Raw genomic sequence first — 17,156 nt, 5'->3', positions numbered from 1 at the left:
AGTTCAAAGTGCAGAATAAGTAGCTTAATAAAGCTCGCTTAAGTGACGTATCCTGGGGTATAATTCTATAAATTGGACATTAAGTGGAACCTGGTGCGACCTTTAAGCAGTGCTCACATTTATTAGTAAGAGTTATTTTGCTAGCTGCTAAGGAGTGGTAAACATGGTTAATTTTTATGCAACCACAGTCCAAGAACATTGAGGTCAATTAATGTCACCACTGGCACTACTTTTCCTGGGAGAGATCATTTAACATGATACACATGAATATTAAATTGGGCTCTCTGACATCTGGATGGTTTGGTATCAGATTATATGATTCATTTATCTATAACCTATTCAGTCCTTTATCATGGAAATTAAGCTTCAATCCTTAAAATGAATCTGAATTTAAGCATTTTTTGCACTGTTGGGTATCCATGGGGATAATCTGAGTTTGGCAATTGTTTTTTAAAAAAATAAGGTCCTTTTAATCCGTCAGAAAGTATGCCAAGCACAACATTCTAAAACATTCTTGCATTTACATTGTAACTAAAAAAATACTAAAATTTGACACAATCCACAAATGGTGTACCAACAATTTTAATCTCTCTTTACTTAATTGTAAGTCCATTCAGAAACTTAGGGAACTCCTACCACACTCCAAATTGCACAGCCAGCTAGCTAGTCCATGCAGAATTCTGGAATGTCCAACTGTGAGGCAATCAGAGGCTCTGTCTAAACACGAGGTAAAGCGGTCTTATTGGCCTCTAATCAAATTTGATTTTCTTTCCTTGAGGAGTCGTCTTTACACCTGAATCCTTCAAATCCACCTTGACCACCGCCTCCTCGGCCACCATGACCTCTGCCGCCAAATCTACCACAACCTCTATTCCCTCTTCCAAAGCCTGCACCAAAACCACCACAGAAGCCACCACCAAATCCACCTCAACTACCTCTCCTGTTTTCGCCTTTCGGTCAAGCAAAGAAAAGTGTAATTTTGCACCCATCAATTTCTCCATCTTCCATCGCTTCCTTAGCTAATTTTGCATCTTCTGATGGGAAGCCCACAAAGCCAAAACCTTTTGATCTTCCAGATTCCCGGTCTGTTGTAAATCTAGCACTTTTAGCTCCCTCAAAGGCTTCTTTCAAAGTTTCTTCAGTTGTGTCATCAGAAAGCCACAAACAAACAATGTCTTGCTGGGACCATCACCACTCCTGTGGCCTTGGTTGCTGAAATCCAACCTCACCTCTCCCCTCAATTTCTGCATTGCTGTGATTCTCAAGAGCTTCTTTAGCATCGTCAATTGATTCAAACTTAACAAATACAAATCCTTTCGGCCGGTCATTTTTTTCTGGTATTTTGGTGAATGATACTTTCTCAAAAATATTCTGAAGGGTTTCTTCTGTTGCAGAATATGCCAAGTTATTCACAATGAGCATATCAGAATCTGTGCTTGCGCTTGTCCAGCCTTCACATTTAACATACTCTTATCCCCAGTGAAATCAACGACAGTGGCTCTACCCTCAATTTCAGTGCCTTGTTTCTGTTCCAATGCTGTTTCTGTTCCAATGCTGTATCTGCAGCCACTTCATTTTCAAATTCAATATAGGCAATGCCCCGTGTCCCTGAACCATTGCAAGAAGCAGGAATTTGGATGTCAATAGCATCTTCAAAAATCTCTTTGAGGTCATCCTGTGTTATCTTGAATGGGAGATTTTTGACAAACAGTGTCCTGTAGTCCCTTTCTCGTTTGTTATCTGTATTGCTTTCCATACTGCGTGCTTTGTCAAGTTTGACTGCAAGTCCCAGCCAGCACTTTGTTTCCATTGAATTCCAATGCTTTTTCTAGCTGTTCTTCGGTCAAAGTCTAGATAACCAAATTTCCTGCTGGATCCAATTCGGGCATCCGTGACTGAAAGTTTCTTCTTGGTGAAGAAGCCATTCAATGCTTTCTTTAGTTCCTGAAAGTTCTTCTCTGTTCAAGTTTCCAACAAAGAGTGAAAAGGATGCAACATTTTCTGTCTTGTGTTTCTTAGCTGGAGTCACCTCCTTCTACTCTTATCTTCCTCTTTCCAGCTTTCTTTGGCATAGCCATCTCAACTTTTTCCTCACCTTCACTCTCTTCTTCACTTTCATCTTTGTCATCTTCATCCTCGTCACCGGCCGGAGCTTTTACCGTTATAGCTTTCTTTGTCTTGGGCGGTGGTGCTGTATCCATGGCTTCTTCTTCCTCAGATTCATCCTCATCTTCATCATCCTCGCTGTCGTCAGATTCTTCCTTTGCTTTTTTTGTCACAGCAGCTGCAAGCTTAGGAGTAGATTTCTTTCCTCTGATTTTTCCTCAGAGTCTTCTTTCTCCTCCTCATCCTCCTCCTCCTCACTGCTCTTTTTTTGCAGCGTTACCATTTTTCTTGTTGGCAGACTGTGGTGTCTTAGCAGCTGGAGTCAAAGCCTTTTTAACAGGAGGTGCTGGTGCTTCCTCCTCTTCACTTTCCTCCTCCAAAGTAAATTCTTCAAAATCTTCAGGGGGTGGTGGAGGGGCAGCCTTTTTAGATTTGCCTTGCTTTTTATCTGCCTTGGCCAGTTTCACCATTTGCAAAACACTTGCTTGTTCGCTCAAGAGGACGGACCGGACTCGCGTGCTTCCACCACCGCGGGCTTCGCAGAGTTTGGCAATTGTTATTTGTCTCTGTGTAAAGTGCACCCAGAGTTATGGTGATAACTTAATCAAGGCCATTCAAACTGAGTGTACCAGAAAGATTATCCAAATTTTTTGAAGTGGTCACAGAAACTATGGAAAATGGGAGCCTTTGGAAACAGATAAAATATATTAAAAACACTGAATATAAATTGGTTATTAAAGTAGCACGCATTCTGATGAAGCCTCTGTTAAAATAGCTATGAAAGGGTTCAAATGAGCCAAGTACAGTGAAATTTTAACACTGAAATGCTGAGTGAGTTAGTGGAGGGAGACTGCTATCGTTGGACATGTACCAGGCAATGAAAGGAGGATGGGAAACCATTGGGTGGACAGAAGTAGGAAAAGGAGTAATAATTGATTAGTTTGAAAGAGCAGTAGGGTGACGAGGCACTTTGCACATTTCAAATAACTAAAACTGACTCTTTTCACATCAGGCCTTTTTCAGAAACATGTTGGTTCCTGCGTATATACTCCCAGTGAAGTAAGCGCAAATTAATATTGGAATAATGGATATTTGGGGACAGTTGAACTTCTTAATCCTTCACTAATTGGTCAACCTACTGAACGAGAGTTTATATGAACCAATTAGTTCCAGGTTTTGGTTCCTGGAGATTTTAGAATTCTGACCCAAAACTATAGCCCCAAGCAGTGTCTCTTTAATCGGTGCAGCCAAAGACAAATTGTATTTTAAAAGAGGTTAAAAGATTAAATAGGAGTAGGCTATTTAGTCTCTCAAGTCTGTTTCATCATGGTACTGGATAATAGTTCATCAGTACCTCAACTCCATTCTTTCGACTGACCTATACCTTTTGTTAACCGTACTCAATAAAAATCTCTTTATCTCTGTCTTGAACATTTCAATTGACCCAAAACCTCTGAGGTCTTTATGGGATAGATTTCCACCAGAATTGGGTTCAGTCGGATTTTGATATCTGATATGAAAGACAATTTTTTAGTGATGGACTTCCAGCACTGTTTATTTGTCATTAAGTCCAGAATTTAAAAAAAATACTCAACAGCGTTTGATTTTCTCTCTCAGTACTTAGTAACACCAGTTAATAGCTCCAACTGCAGTGACTTCTGTGGTATACTTGTATAAGTGAGAGCAGTGCATCACTGTTATTTGCAATCCTGCGCAATGTAAGATGTCCAGCCCTGGGAAGCCATCAGCAATTGAAGTGGGTTTTATCTTCAAGTGGTTTTTAGATATGTACTCCAGGAGGGATTAACACATGTAAATGGGAATAGAAATCCATCCCATTCTCTGAAAGACTCTGCATCCCCAGGGCTTTTTGTGTACTTCAATGGCTGCCAGACTGAGACTGATCAAAATTGGCTTAGCTGTGAGGCAGAGGGTGATGACAGACGGCTGCTTTAGTGACTGCTTTAGTGACTGGAAGTCAGTGTCCAACGGCATACCACAGGGATCTGTGCTGGGTCCCTTATTGTTTGTCATTTATATAAATGACATAGATGACTATGTAGGGGATAGGATCAGTAAGTTTGTGGATGGCACAAAGATTGGCCGGGTGGTTAATAGTGAGGTTGAGTGTCTTGGATTACAGGAAGACTTAGATGGGATGGTCAAATAGGCAGAAAAGTGGGAGATGGAATTTTACCCTGAAAAGTATGAGGTAATACACTTTGGGAAGGAGTAATGTGACAAGGAATTATTCAATGAATGGCCTGACACTGGGAAGTTCTGAGGAACAAAGGGACATTGGAGTGTTTGTCCATGGATCTCTGAACGCAGAAGGACAGATTAATAGGACAGTGAAAAAGGCTAATGGGATACTTGCCTTTATCAACCGAGGCAGAGATTACAAAAGCAGGGAGGCCATGTTGGAGTTGTATTGAACTTGGGTGCGGCCACAGCTGGAGTACTGTGTGCAATTCTAGTCATCAAATTATAGGAAGGATGTGATTGTACTGGAAGGGATGCCGAGGCGATTCACCTGGATGTTGCCTGGGATGGAACATTTAAGTTATGAAGAGCTGGTTTAGCATAGTGGGCTAAAGAGCTGGCTGGTAATGCAGAACAAGGCCAGCAGTGCGGGTTCAATTCCCGTACCGGCCTCCCCGAATAGGTGCCGGATTGTGGCGACTAGGGGCTTTCCACAGTAACTTCATTGAAGCCTACTTGTGACAATAAGTGATTATTATTATTTTTGCTGGAGCAGAGTAGACTGAGGGGCGACCCGATTGAGGTGTACAAGATTATGAGGTACATGGACAGGGTGGATAGGGAGCAGCTGTTCCCTTTAGTGAAGGGTCAGTTACAACAGGATACAGGTTCTAGGTGAGGGGCAGAAGACTTTAGGGGATTTGAGGAAAAGCTTTTTTACCCAGAGGGTGGTGATGGTCTGGAATGAACTGCCTGGGAGGGTGGTAGAGGTGAGCTGCCTCACATCTTTTTAAAAAGTACTTGGATAAGCACGTGGCATGTCTTAACATTCAAGGCTATGGGCCTTGTGCTGGAAAATGGGATTAGGTAAACGGGTCAGGTGTTTTTATGCATTGGCGCTGACTTGATGAGTCGAATGGCCAATTCTGCACTATTTTTCAGTGATTCTGTGATGTGGCATATGTGTATTTCTTTCCTACTCTGTGCAGTCTCTTTCAGCACAATTGTCTTGCTGTGCTGGCTACATAGTAGGCAGACTCTGCTCTTTTGCCCCATGCAAAACAATATCCAGGCATACATATTTGGCAAAACTGCACTGTTATTATTCTGTTTTAAATAGCTTGTACAGCGTTTCATATTATCACCGTTCGACCTTTTTCATGCCACATTAAACCAGCAGACTTGAAGATTGCACAAAAGTACAAAGACTGACCAAGAGGATTTGTTTTGAATTCTCTAATTTTCTTCTTTAAAAGTTCTTTATCTTTACCTACACACACAATGGAGTAGTTATGAATGGAACAGAATGGATCATATATATAAACTCATAATCCACTACTGCTGAAATTTATATCTTTTGGTCAACCCATGATCTCAAATGGACTCGGTCCATTCACACCACATTGCAGCTGCAGGAGTTATGATCTTCAGATTGAATTACAGGGACCTCCAAGGCAACTTTTGCAGCACCTCTCTTATGACTTGGATAGATTTAGATTTATTGTCACGTATACCGAGGTACAGTAAAAAGTATTGTTCTGCCAGATCTGTCAGTCCAGGCAGATTGCTCCGTACGTGAAAAACATAGGACATAAAATACATAGGCATAGACACTGGGTGAAGCATTCGGAGTGTAGTGCTACAGAATAGAGAAGATGCGTGGAGAGATCAGTTCAGTCCATAAGAAGGTCATTCAGGAGTCTGGTAAAAGTGGGGAAGAAGCTATTTTTAAATCTGTTAGTGCATGTATCTTCCCGTTGGAATACAGAATAATCTGGGTAAGAGGGGTCTCTGATTATGCTTCCCGCTTTCCCAAGGCAGCGGGACGTGTAGATAGAGTCAATGGATGGGAGGTGGTTTGCGTGATGGACTGGGCTGAGTTCATGACTCTCTGTAGTTTCTTACGGTCTTGGACCGAGCAGTTGCCATTACAAGCTGTGATGCAGCCAGTTAGGATGCTTTCTATGGTGCATCTGTAAAAATTGGTAAGAGTTAATGTGGACATGTCGAATTTCCTTAGTTTCCTGAGGAAGTATAGGCGCTGTTGTGCTATCTTGGTCATAGTGTCAACATGGGTGGACCAGGACGTTTGTTGGTGATGTGTAGACCTAGGAATTTGAAGCTGCCAACCATCTCCACCTCGGCACCATTGATGCAGACAGGGGTGTGTACGGCTCTTCTCTCCCTGAAGCCAATGAACAGCTCCTTAGTTTTTGCTGACATTGAGGGAGAGATTGCACCATGCCATTAGGTTCTCTATCTCTCTCCTGTACTCTGACTCATTGTTCTTTGAGATCTGACCCACTACGGTCTTGTCATCAGCAAACTTGTAGATGTATTTGGAGCCGAATTTTGCCACACGGTCATGTGTGTATAGGGAGTATAGTAGAGGGCTAAGTATGCAGTCTTGCAGGGCCCGGGTATTGAGGGCAGTCGTGGAGGAGGTGTTGTTCTTTGTCCTTACTGATTGTGGTCTGTGGTTCAGAAAGTCAAGGATCCCGTTACAGATGGAGGTGCCAAGTTCTAGGTTTTGGAGTTTTGATATGAGCTTGGCTTGGATTATGTTGAAGGCGGAGCTGTAGTTAATGAAAGTGAGTCTGACGTAGGGATCCTTGTTGTTGAGATGTTCCAGGGATGAGTGTCGGTTCAGGGCGATAGCGTCTGCTGTGGACCGGTTGTGGCGGTATGTGAATTGCAGTGGATCAAGGCATTCTGAGAGTATGAGTTGATGTGTCTCATGACCAACCTCTCGAAGCCTAGATGTCAAGGCCACCGGAAGGTAGTCGTTGAGGCACGTTGCCTGGTTCTTCTTTGGCACCGTATTGATGGTCTTCTTGAAGCAGGTGGGAACCTTGGATCGGAGTAGGAAGAGGATGAAGATGTGTGCGAACACACCCACCATTTGATCTGCGCAGGATTTGAATGCATGACCAGGGACTCCGTCAGGACCTGTTGCTTTCCGAGTGTTCACTTTCAAGAAGGCCGATCTGACTTTGGAGGCTGTGACGGCAGGTATGGATGTGTCAGAGGCTGCCCCGGACATTGACAATGGTTTGTTGGTTTCCTGTTCGAAATGAATATAGAATACATTGAGTTCATCGGGAAGGGGTGCCCTGTTGCCAGCGATTCTACTCGATTTTGCTTTGTAGCCTGTTGAATTGTTTTTAGCCTTGCCACAACCGATGAGAGTCTGTGCCATTAGTTTATGACTCTAGCTTAGTCTGGTATTGTCTCTTGGCGTCCTTGATGGATTTGTGGAGGTTGTACCTAGATTTCTTGTATCGGTTAGGGTTGCCTGTCTTGAAGGCCTCAGATTTTGCCTCAGTACGGAGTCAATCTCCGGTTAAACTATTATTTCAGGTTGGGGAATGTACCTATGACCTTCTTTGGCACGCAATCTTCTACACACTTTCTGATGAAGTCTGTGACGGTGGTGGCATACTCTTTTAGGTTGGCTGCTGAGTCCTTGAATATGGACAAATCCACTAAGTTGCATAGGAGCTTTTCCGTTGCCTCGGACCAGCATTGCATGACTGTCTTAACCGGATTCTCCTGCCTAAGTTTCTGCTTATATGCCGGGGGAAGAAGCACCGTCTTGTGGTTCGATTTTCCGAAGTGCGGTCGGGGATGGATCGGTAGGCGCCCTAAATGTTTGGGTGAGCTAAGGTTCACTGTAATCTTTCTAAGTGCCTCTTGACTGATAATTTGGCACAGATCTGCGAATCTGAGGCTTTTCTTGTCAATATCAAGCATTCAAGGAACAAATAGGTGAACTCCAAAAGTTGCTTATCCCTATTTGGCGCAAGAGTAGAAAGGGAACTGTGGCCAAACCATGGCTTACAAGGGAAATTAGTGATAGTATTAGATTCAAAGAAGAGGCATACAAATTAGTAAGACAAAGCAATAGACCGGAGGACAGGGAACAGCTTAAAATTCAGTAAAAGCAGACAAAGGGATTGAATAAGAAGGGGAAAATACAATTTGAAAGTAGACTAACGGGGAACATAAAAACTGACGAAAGGTTTCCATAGGTATGTAAAGAGAAAAAAATTGATAGATGTAGTCCCCCTACAGTCAGAAATCGGGGAATTCATAAGAGGGAACAAAGAAATGGCTGAGGAACTAAATTCACACTTTGCTTCTGTCTTCACAAAGGAAGACATGAGTAATGTACCTGAAATTCTGAGAAGCACATGTTTTAGTGAGGAGCTGAGGGGAATTAGTATTAGTAAAAAAATGGTTTTGGAGAAGGTGGACAAATCTCCAGGGTGTGATCATCTTAACTCCAGAGTATTTAAGGAAGTGGCCCTAGAAGTAGTAGATCCATTGGTGGTCATTTTCCAAAATTCTTTGGACTCTGGAGTGGTTCCTACAGATTGGAGGGTAGCGAATGCAACCCCGCTATTCAAAAAGGGAGGCAGAGAGAAAACCGGGTACTATAGACCAGTGAGCCTAACGTTGGTCGTAGGGAAGTTGCTGGAGTCCATTATCATAGATTATCAAGGATTTTATGGGATAGCATTGGAAAACAGTGGTGTAATCAGACAAAGTCAGCATAGATTTACGAAAGGAAAGTCATACTTAACAAATTTACTAGAATTCTTTGAAGATGTAACTAGTAGAGATGACCAGGGAGAACCAGTGGATGTGGTTTATTTAGATTTTCAGAAGGCTTTCGACAAGGTGTCGCATAGCAGATTAATATGTAAAGTTAAAGTGCATGGGATTACGGGTAGCATCTTGAGATGGATAGAAAGCTGGTTGGCAGACGGGAGCAAAAAGTTGGAATAAATGGGTCTTATTCTGATTGGCAATCAGTGATTTGTGGGGTTCCGCAGGGATCTATGCGAGGACCCCAACTCTTTACATTATATATTAATGATTTGGATGAGGGAACTAATTGTATTATTTCCAAATTTGAAGATGAAACAAAGTTGGGTGGGAGGGTGAGCTGTGAGGACGATGCAGAGATGTTTTGTGGGATTTGGACAGGCTGAGTGAGTGGGCACACATCATGGCAGATGTAGTACAATGTGGATTAATGTGAGGTTATCCGCTTCAGCAGCAAAAATAGGAAGGCAGATTATTATTTAAATGGGTGTAAATTGAGAGAGATGGATACTCATCGAAACCTTGGTGTCCTCATACATCAGTCGCTGAAAGTAAGCGCGCAGGTGCAGCAGGCAGTAAAGAAAGCAAATAGTATGTTGGCCTTCATAGCGAGAGGTTTTGAGCATAGGAATAGAGATGTTTTACTGCAATTGTGTAAGGCATGGGTGAGGCCACACCTGGAGTATTGCGTGTAGTTTTGGTGTCCTTATGTGAGGAAGGATGTTCTTGCTATGGAGAGAGTGCAGTGAAGGTTTACCAGGCTGATTCCTGGGATGGCGAGATTGTCACATGAGGGGAGACTAAGTCGGTTATGATTATATTCATTTAGTTTAGAAGAGTGAGAGGGGATCTCATAGAAACTTACAAAATTTCAAGAGGATTAGGCAGGGTAGATTCAGAAAAAACACCCCCGATGGTGGGGTAGTCCAGAACTAGGGGTCACAGTTTAAGGACAAAGGGTAAACCTTTTAGGACTAAGGTGAGGAGAAATCTCTTCACCCAGAGAGTGATGAATCTGTGGAATTCACTATCACAGACAGTAGTTGAGGCCAAAACGATGTGTAATTTCAAGAAGGAATTAGATATAGCACTTGGGGCTATAGGGATCAAGGGATATGTGGGTGGGAGTGGGGGAAGAGGTGGGTTCAGGATATTGAACTTGTTGATCAGCCATGATCATAATGAATTATGGAGCAGGCTCAAAGGACCAAATGGCCTCCTCCTCCTATTTTATATGTTTTTGTTTCTATAAGGATCAGGATCAATTTCCCTCTAATTGGGGCAGCACGGTAGCATAGTGGTTAGCACAGTCGCTTCACAGTTCCAAGGTCCCAGGTTCGATTCCTGACTTGGGTCACTGTGCGGAGTTTGCACGTTCTCCCCGTGTCTGCATTGGTTTCCTCCGGGTGCTCCGTTTTCCTCCCACAGTCTAAAGATGTGCGGGTTAGGTGGATTGGCCATGCTAAATTGCCCTTAGTGTCCAAAAAGGTTAAGTGGGGGTTACTGGGTTACGTGGATAGAGTAGAGATGTGGGCTTGAATAGGGTTCTCTTTTAAAGGCTGGTGCAGACTCGATGGCTGAATGGCCTCCTGCACTGTAAATTCTATGATTCTATGATTCCCTTTGCTGTGCATGGCTTACCTGTACTGATTGCATGGGCTTTTCACAGTAACTTCATACATGTGACAATAAAAGATTATTGTTATTACTATGTGTCATGGTATCTGCATATCCTAAAGGGCCAACTTCTTGTTTCCCGTCTGTCACTTGCATACTAAATTTTGGACTGATGTGCTTGCAGTAGGTGGAATGATGATCAGAGGACATCACAAAATGTTTTTTTTGAAAATTAAAGTTTTTTGTGTTGTGAACAAGGTTGATAACTTGGTGTTGCAAGGAAAGGAATTTCAAGGCCCATCTTAAGATCTCTTCAAATTTATGATCCTTTCCTTCAGTGACCTATTGAAGAACATATCACATTGTTGACAGTCACACCTGGAGTGCATTTCTTTCCTTTCCAAATAGTGCAACATAGTGTTACAGAGCCTTGTTAGTATATTGGGACGTTATGCGACAGGGAAAATGCAAGTCTGTAGTTTTCTGTGGTTGAGAGATACGCAATTCATTGCTTCCAATTATTTCCTCCAGCATGATCTGTCCTAGTCATCTACGCTCCAATCTAATGTTGCATATTTCAAAATGCTTTTTCAAGACACACACTTATACTGCCGTTTCCTTAAAATTCCAATGGGCTCGAATGAAAATTTAATTTGCCTGTCTTTAAGGTCACTTTATTAAAAAGTATTTATCATATTCTGAATTTTTAGCATCATATTAAATTTAGAACTCTTTTATGATCTGGGTAATCATCCAGGAAGAGAAGACCCAATAATAACTTAAGTTGCAGCAAGAATAGGTTGTAATTAATATGCTTCATTTCTTCTGTAGTTATTTGTTGCTGATGAATTTGCCACCAGCATTACACCAATCCTTCCCATGTTCGACCAATTTTTTAAGTGACCTGATCTAGAAGTGTGTGGCTGTGAATCTGAGATAGAACTGCCATGAAGGTGTGCGGATATTTGGTTTTGTAAATGGGGGAATTGGATACAAAACATGGAAGTAATTATTGACCGTACAAAACTACTCGTTGGCCCTCAGGTGCGAGGAATATTATGCACAATCCTAGGCATCACACTTCAGGAAGCAAGTCATTGCCCTTGCAATGCACAGAGGACGAATAGCAAAAATGATCAGGAATGAAGAACTTGAATTATGTGAAGAGATTGGGAAAGCTGGAATTATATTCAACTTGGGGCTTAAAGGGTTAAGGGGCGACTGAGGTTTCCAAGATTGAGAGGTTTGATAGAGCAAATGAGGAGAAACTGGCAAGAGGATTGTTAATCAGAGGCCATAGATTTAAGATAGTTTGTAAAAGAACTAAAGAGGAAAGGAGAAATATCTTCACCCGGCAGATTGTTAAGATCTAGAGCATATTATCTGAAAGGATGGTGGAATCAGCTCCTGTAGAGACATAAAAACAACAGAACGAATTTGCAGGATTATGAGGAAAAAGATGGTACCATTTTCCATTGCCTCATTGAAATTCAAAACCTCAGGGACTTGTGAGTTTAGTTAGGACAACTCCAGAGATTTCCTAAAAATATGATCCATAACCTTCATTCCAAAATGATCTTTCTCTTCTTCCATCCTCTCTGCCTTTCCAAAGAAAGGGGGGGGCAGCTTAAACCATTAATTGAGACATGAGATGATTCCATAATTCAAATGGAACAGGTTCTGTTACTCATGGTGCATTGTGCTGAAGAGAACACAAGGGCATGATATGTCTTGACTTCTTCTGTGAGGCGTTAGTTCTGAGGGATTAACAACAGGTGATGCATCAGACAGGTTGCCTCTGGGACAAACTTCACAATGAACCTGCCAGGTGTACGTTTCCAACATTTAGCTGTGTTGCAGAGAAGTGATGTTGGCAGGAGTCTTCTTGTCTGCTAAGAAACTAGTCAATGACATTTTAAATATGCTTGCAACCTTCTGTCTTTGAGGTGAAAATGTTCTCCCTCTCCACCCCCTCGCCTCCCTTGCCCCTCTCTTGGCCCCTCTCTCTCGCCTGCCCTTTCACTCTCTCTCCCTCCCCGCTTCGCTCCCCCGCTTCTCCCCCGCCCCGCTCCTCTCTCCCCCGCCCCGCTCCTCTCTTTTCCCCCCCCCCGCGCCTCTCTTTCCCCCCCCCGCGCCTCTCTTCCCCCCACCCCGCGCCTCTCTTCCCCCCACCCCGCGCCTCTCTTCCCCCCACCCCGCGCCTCTCTTTCCCCCCCCCGCGCCTCTCTGCCCCCCCCGCGCCTCTCTGCCCCCCCCGCGCCTCTCTGCCCCCCCCCGCGCCTCTCTGCCCCCCCCCGCGCCTCTCTGCCCCCCCCCGCGCCTCTCTGCCCCCCCCACGCCTCTCTGCCCCCCCCACGCCTCTCTGCCCCCCCCGCGCCTCTCTTCCCCCCCCCGCGCCTCTCTTCCCCCCCCCGCGCCTCTCTTCCCCCCCGCGCCTCTCTTCCCCCCCGCGCCTCTCTTTCCCCCCCCCCCGCGCCTCTCTTTCCCCCCCCCCCGCGCCTCTCTTTCCCCCCCCCGCGCCTCTCTTCCCCCCCCCCCCCGCGCCTCTCTTTCCCCCCCCCCCCCGCGCCTCTCTTCCCCCCCCCCCCAAATAGTGCAACATAGTGTTACAGAGCCTTGTTAGTATATTGGGACGTTGTGCGACAGGGAAAATGCAACCAAGTCTGTAGTTTTCTGTGGTTGAGAGATACCAATTCATTGCTTCCAATTATTTCCTCCAGCATGATCTGTCCGAGTCATCTACGCTCCAATCTAATGTTGCATAATTCAAAATGCTTTTTCAAGACCACACTTATACTGCCGTTTCCTTAAAATTCCAATGGGCTCGAATGAAAATTTAATTTGCCTGTCTTTAAGGTCACTTTATTAAAAAGTATTTATCATATTCTGAATTTTTAGCATCATATTAAATTTAGAACTCTTTTATGATCTGGGTAATCATCCAGGAAGAGAAGACCCAATAATAACTTAAGTTGCAGCAAGAATAGGTTGTAATTAATATGCTTCATTTCTTCTGTAGTTATTTGTTGCTGATGAATTTGCCACCAGCATTACACCAATCCTTCCCATGTTCGACCAAACCCCCGCGCCTCTCTTTCCCCCCGCGCCTCTCTTTCCCCCCCCCCGCGCCTCTCTTTCCCCCCCCGCGCCTCTCTTTCCCCCCCCGCGCCTCTCTTTCCCCCCCCGCGCCTCTCTTTCCCCCCCGCGCCTCTCTTTCCCCCCCGCGCCTCTCTTTCCCCCCCGCGCCTCTCTTTCCCCCCCGCGCCTCTCTTTCCCCCCCGCGCCTCTCTTTCCCCCCCGCGCCTCTCTTTCCCCCCCGCGCCTCTCTTTCCCCCCCGCGCCTCTCTTTCCCCCCCGCGCCTCTCTTTCCCCCCCGCGCCTCTCTTTCCCCCCCGCGCCTCTCTTTCCCCCCCGCGCCTCTCTTTCCCCCCCGCGCCTCTCTTTCCCCCCCGCGCCTCTCTTTCCCCCCCGCGCCTCTCTTTCCCCCCCGCGCCTCTCTTTCCCCCCCGCGCCTCTCTTTCCCCCCCGCGCCTCTCTTTCCCCCCCGCGCCTCTCTTTCCCCCCCGCGCCTCTCTTTCCCCCCCGCGCCTCTCTTTCCCCCCCGCGCCTCTCTTTCCCCCCCGCGCCTCTCTTTCCCCCCCGCGCCTCTCTTTCCCCCCCGCGCCTCTCTTTCCCCCCCGCGCCTCTCTTTCCCCCCCGCGCCTCTCTTTCCCCCCCGCGCCTCTCTTTCCCCCCCGCGCCTCTCTTTCCCCCCCGCGCCTCTCTTTCCCCCCCGCGCCTCTCTTTCCCCCCCGCGCCTCTCTTTCCCCCCCGCGCCTCTCTTTCCCCCCCGCGCCTCTCTTTCCCCCCCGCGCCTCTCTTTCCCCCCCGCGCCTCTCTTTCCCCCCCGCGCCTCTCTTTCCCCCCCGCGCCTCTCTTTCCCCCCCGCGCCTCTCTTTCCCCCCCGCGCCTCTCTTTCCCCCCCGCGCCTCTCTTTCCCCCCCGCGCCTCTCTTTCCCCCCCGCGCCTCTCTTTCCCCCCCGCGCCTCTCTTTCCCCCCCGCGCCTCTCTTTCCCCCCCGCGCCTCTCTTTCCCCCCCGCGCCTCTCTTTCCCCCCCGCGCCTCTCTTTCCCCCCCGCGCCTCTCTTTCCCCCCCGCGCCTCTCTTTCCCCCCCGCGCCTCTCTTTCCCCCCCGCGCCTCTCTTTCCCCCCCGCGCCTCTCTTTCCCCCCCGCGCCTCTCTTTCCCCCCCGCGCCTCTCTTTCCCCCCCGCGCCTCTCTTTCCCCCCCGCGCCTCTCTTTCCCCCCCGCGCCTCTCTTTCCCCCCCGCGCCTCTCTTTCCCCCCCGCGCCTCTCTTTCCCCCCCGCGCCTCTCTTTCCCCCCCGCGCCTCTCTTTCCCCCCCGCGCCTCTCTTTCCCCCCCGCGCCTCTCTTTCCCCCCCGCGCCTCTCTTTCCCCCCCGCGCCTCTCTTTCCCCCCCGCGCCTCTCTTTCCCCCCCGCGCCTCTCTTTCCCCCCCGCGCCTCTCTTTCCCCCCCGCGCCTCTCTTTCCCCCCCGCGCCTCTCTTTCCCCCCCGCGCCTCTCTTTCCCCCCCGCGCCTCTCTTTCCCCCCCGCGCCTCTCTTTCCCCCCCGCGCCTCTCTTTCCCCCCCGCGCCTCTCTTTCCCCCCCGCGCCTCTCTTTCCCCCCCGCGCCTCTCTTTCCCCCCCGCGCCTCTCTTTCCCCCCCGCGCCTCTCTTTCCCCCCCGCGCCTCTCTTTCCCCCCCGCGCCTCTCTTTCCCCCCCGCGCCTCTCTTTCCCCCCCGCGCCTCTCTTTCCCCCCCGCGCCTCTCTTTCCCCCCCGCGCCTCTCTTTCCCCCCCGCGCCTCTCTTTCCCCCCCGCGCCTCTCTTTCCCCCCCGCGCCTCTCTTTCCCCCCCGCGCCTCTCTTCCCCCCCCGCGCCTCTCTTCCCCCCCCGCGCCTCTCTTCCCCCCCCGCGCCTCTCTTCCCCCCCCGCGCCTCTCTTTCCCCCCCGCGCCTCTCTTTCCCCCCCGCGCCTCTCTTTCCCCCCGCGCCTCTCTTTCCCCCCGCGCCTCTCTTTCCCCCCCGCGCCTCTCTTTCCCCCCCGCGCCTCTCTTTCCCCCCCGCGCCTCTCTTTCCCCCCCGCGCCTCTCTTTTCCCCCCCGCGCCTCTCTTTTCCCCCCCGCGCCTCTCTTTCCCCCCCGCGCCTCTCTTTCCCCCCGCGCCTCTCTTTCCCCCCCACGCCTCTCTTTCCCCCCCGCGCCTCTCTTTCCCCCCCGCGCCTCTCTTTCCCCCCCGCGCCTCTCTTTCCCCCCCGCGCCTCTCTTTCCCCCCCGCGCCTCTCTTGCCCCCCCCGCGCCTCTCTTGCCCCCCCCGCGCCTCTCTTGCCCCCCCCGCGCCTCTCTTGCCCCCCCGCGCCTCTCTTGCCCCCCCCGCGCCTCTCTTGCCCCCCCGCGCCTCTCTTGCCCCCCCCGCGCCTCTCTTGCCCCCCCCGCGCCTCTCTTGCCCCCCCCGCGCCTCTCTTGCCCCCCCCGCGCCTCTCTTGCCCCCCCCGCGCCTCTCTTGCCCCCCCCGCGCCTCTCTTGCCCCCCCCGCGCCTCTCTTGCCCCCCCCGCGCCTCTCTTGCCCCCCCCGCGCCTCTCTTGCCCCCCCCGCGCCTCTCTTGCCCCCCCCGCGCCTCTCTTGCCCCCCCCCGCGCCTCTCTTGCCCCCCCCGCGCCTCTCTTGCCCCCCCCGCGCCTCTCTTGCCCCCCCCGCGCCTCTCTTGCCCCCCCCGCGCCTCTCTTGCCCCCCCCGCGCCTCTCTGCCCCCCCCCGCGCCTCTCCCTCTCTATTCTCTCCCCCCCCCCCCCCTCCCCAACGCGCGCCTCTCTCCCCCACCCCTAAGCAGAACAGTGCCAAACTTTTGCTTAGCATTCCTCCCGATTGGATTGTTGGCTCCAGGCTTTGGTGCTGTTTGAGAATATACCATTCAAACTTTTTCACATTACCATGATCAAGAAATCAGTAAACAATTGGGGCTAATTTCAACATGTTTGTAATGTTACTTGTCATAATGGAAGCTACATCCGATAGATAATGGCGCTTAAGTCTTCCTCGTGAAGCCTCAAAAAATATCTTTGATTTATATGCTGAATGCAACAGTAATAATAATAATAATCTTTATTGTCACACGTGGCTTACATTAACACTGCAATGAAGTTACTGTGAAAATCCCCTAGTTGCCACATTCCGGCACCTGTTCGGGTACTCGGAGGGAGAATTCAGAATGTCCAAATTACCTAACAGCACGTCTTTTGGGACAGTGAACCGATGGTGTGAGGGGGTGCCGTTTTAAAATATCATCTGCTGTATTGACGCAATAAGTGTGTGTCTAGCACATCTTCGCAACACATCCTGTATCGCCTGCTTAATTCTGGTAAGTTAAACATGCATTGATGAAGTGAAGAATAGAGGCTGATTACTAATGAGAGTATAGCATGTCGAGGCTGAAAAGGGGGTAATCATCAAGTATATGCAAAATAATGATATTTGGTGCCGGAAAATTGTGATGATCTCCTTTGCCCTGTCAACATTTCTGCCGGGTCAACTAGCACGCTGTAATTTACACAGCTCTGTATATCTGTTTTTAAAGTCTTATACTAT

General features: G+C 48.5%; 1 protein-coding gene and 1 pseudogene across 8 annotated transcripts in view; one reads left to right on the top strand and one right to left on the bottom strand.

The window, feature by feature from the left end:
- Positions 1 to 17,156, top strand: part of LOC140420140 (mitogen-activated protein kinase kinase kinase kinase 3-like) — a 438,778-nt gene that overhangs the window by 36,251 nt on the left and 385,371 nt on the right. The gene's annotated exons all lie outside the window — the stretch shown is intronic.
- Positions 648 to 2,576, bottom strand: LOC140408263 (nucleolin-like; annotated as a pseudogene).

Source organism: Scyliorhinus torazame, chromosome 1 (assembly GCF_047496885.1).
Source record: "Scyliorhinus torazame isolate Kashiwa2021f chromosome 1, sScyTor2.1, whole genome shotgun sequence".
Classification (NCBI taxonomy): domain Eukaryota; kingdom Metazoa; phylum Chordata; class Chondrichthyes; order Carcharhiniformes; family Scyliorhinidae; genus Scyliorhinus; species Scyliorhinus torazame.
Note: the sequence above shows the minus strand (reverse complement) of the source record. Positions and strands in the feature narration are given on the sequence as shown.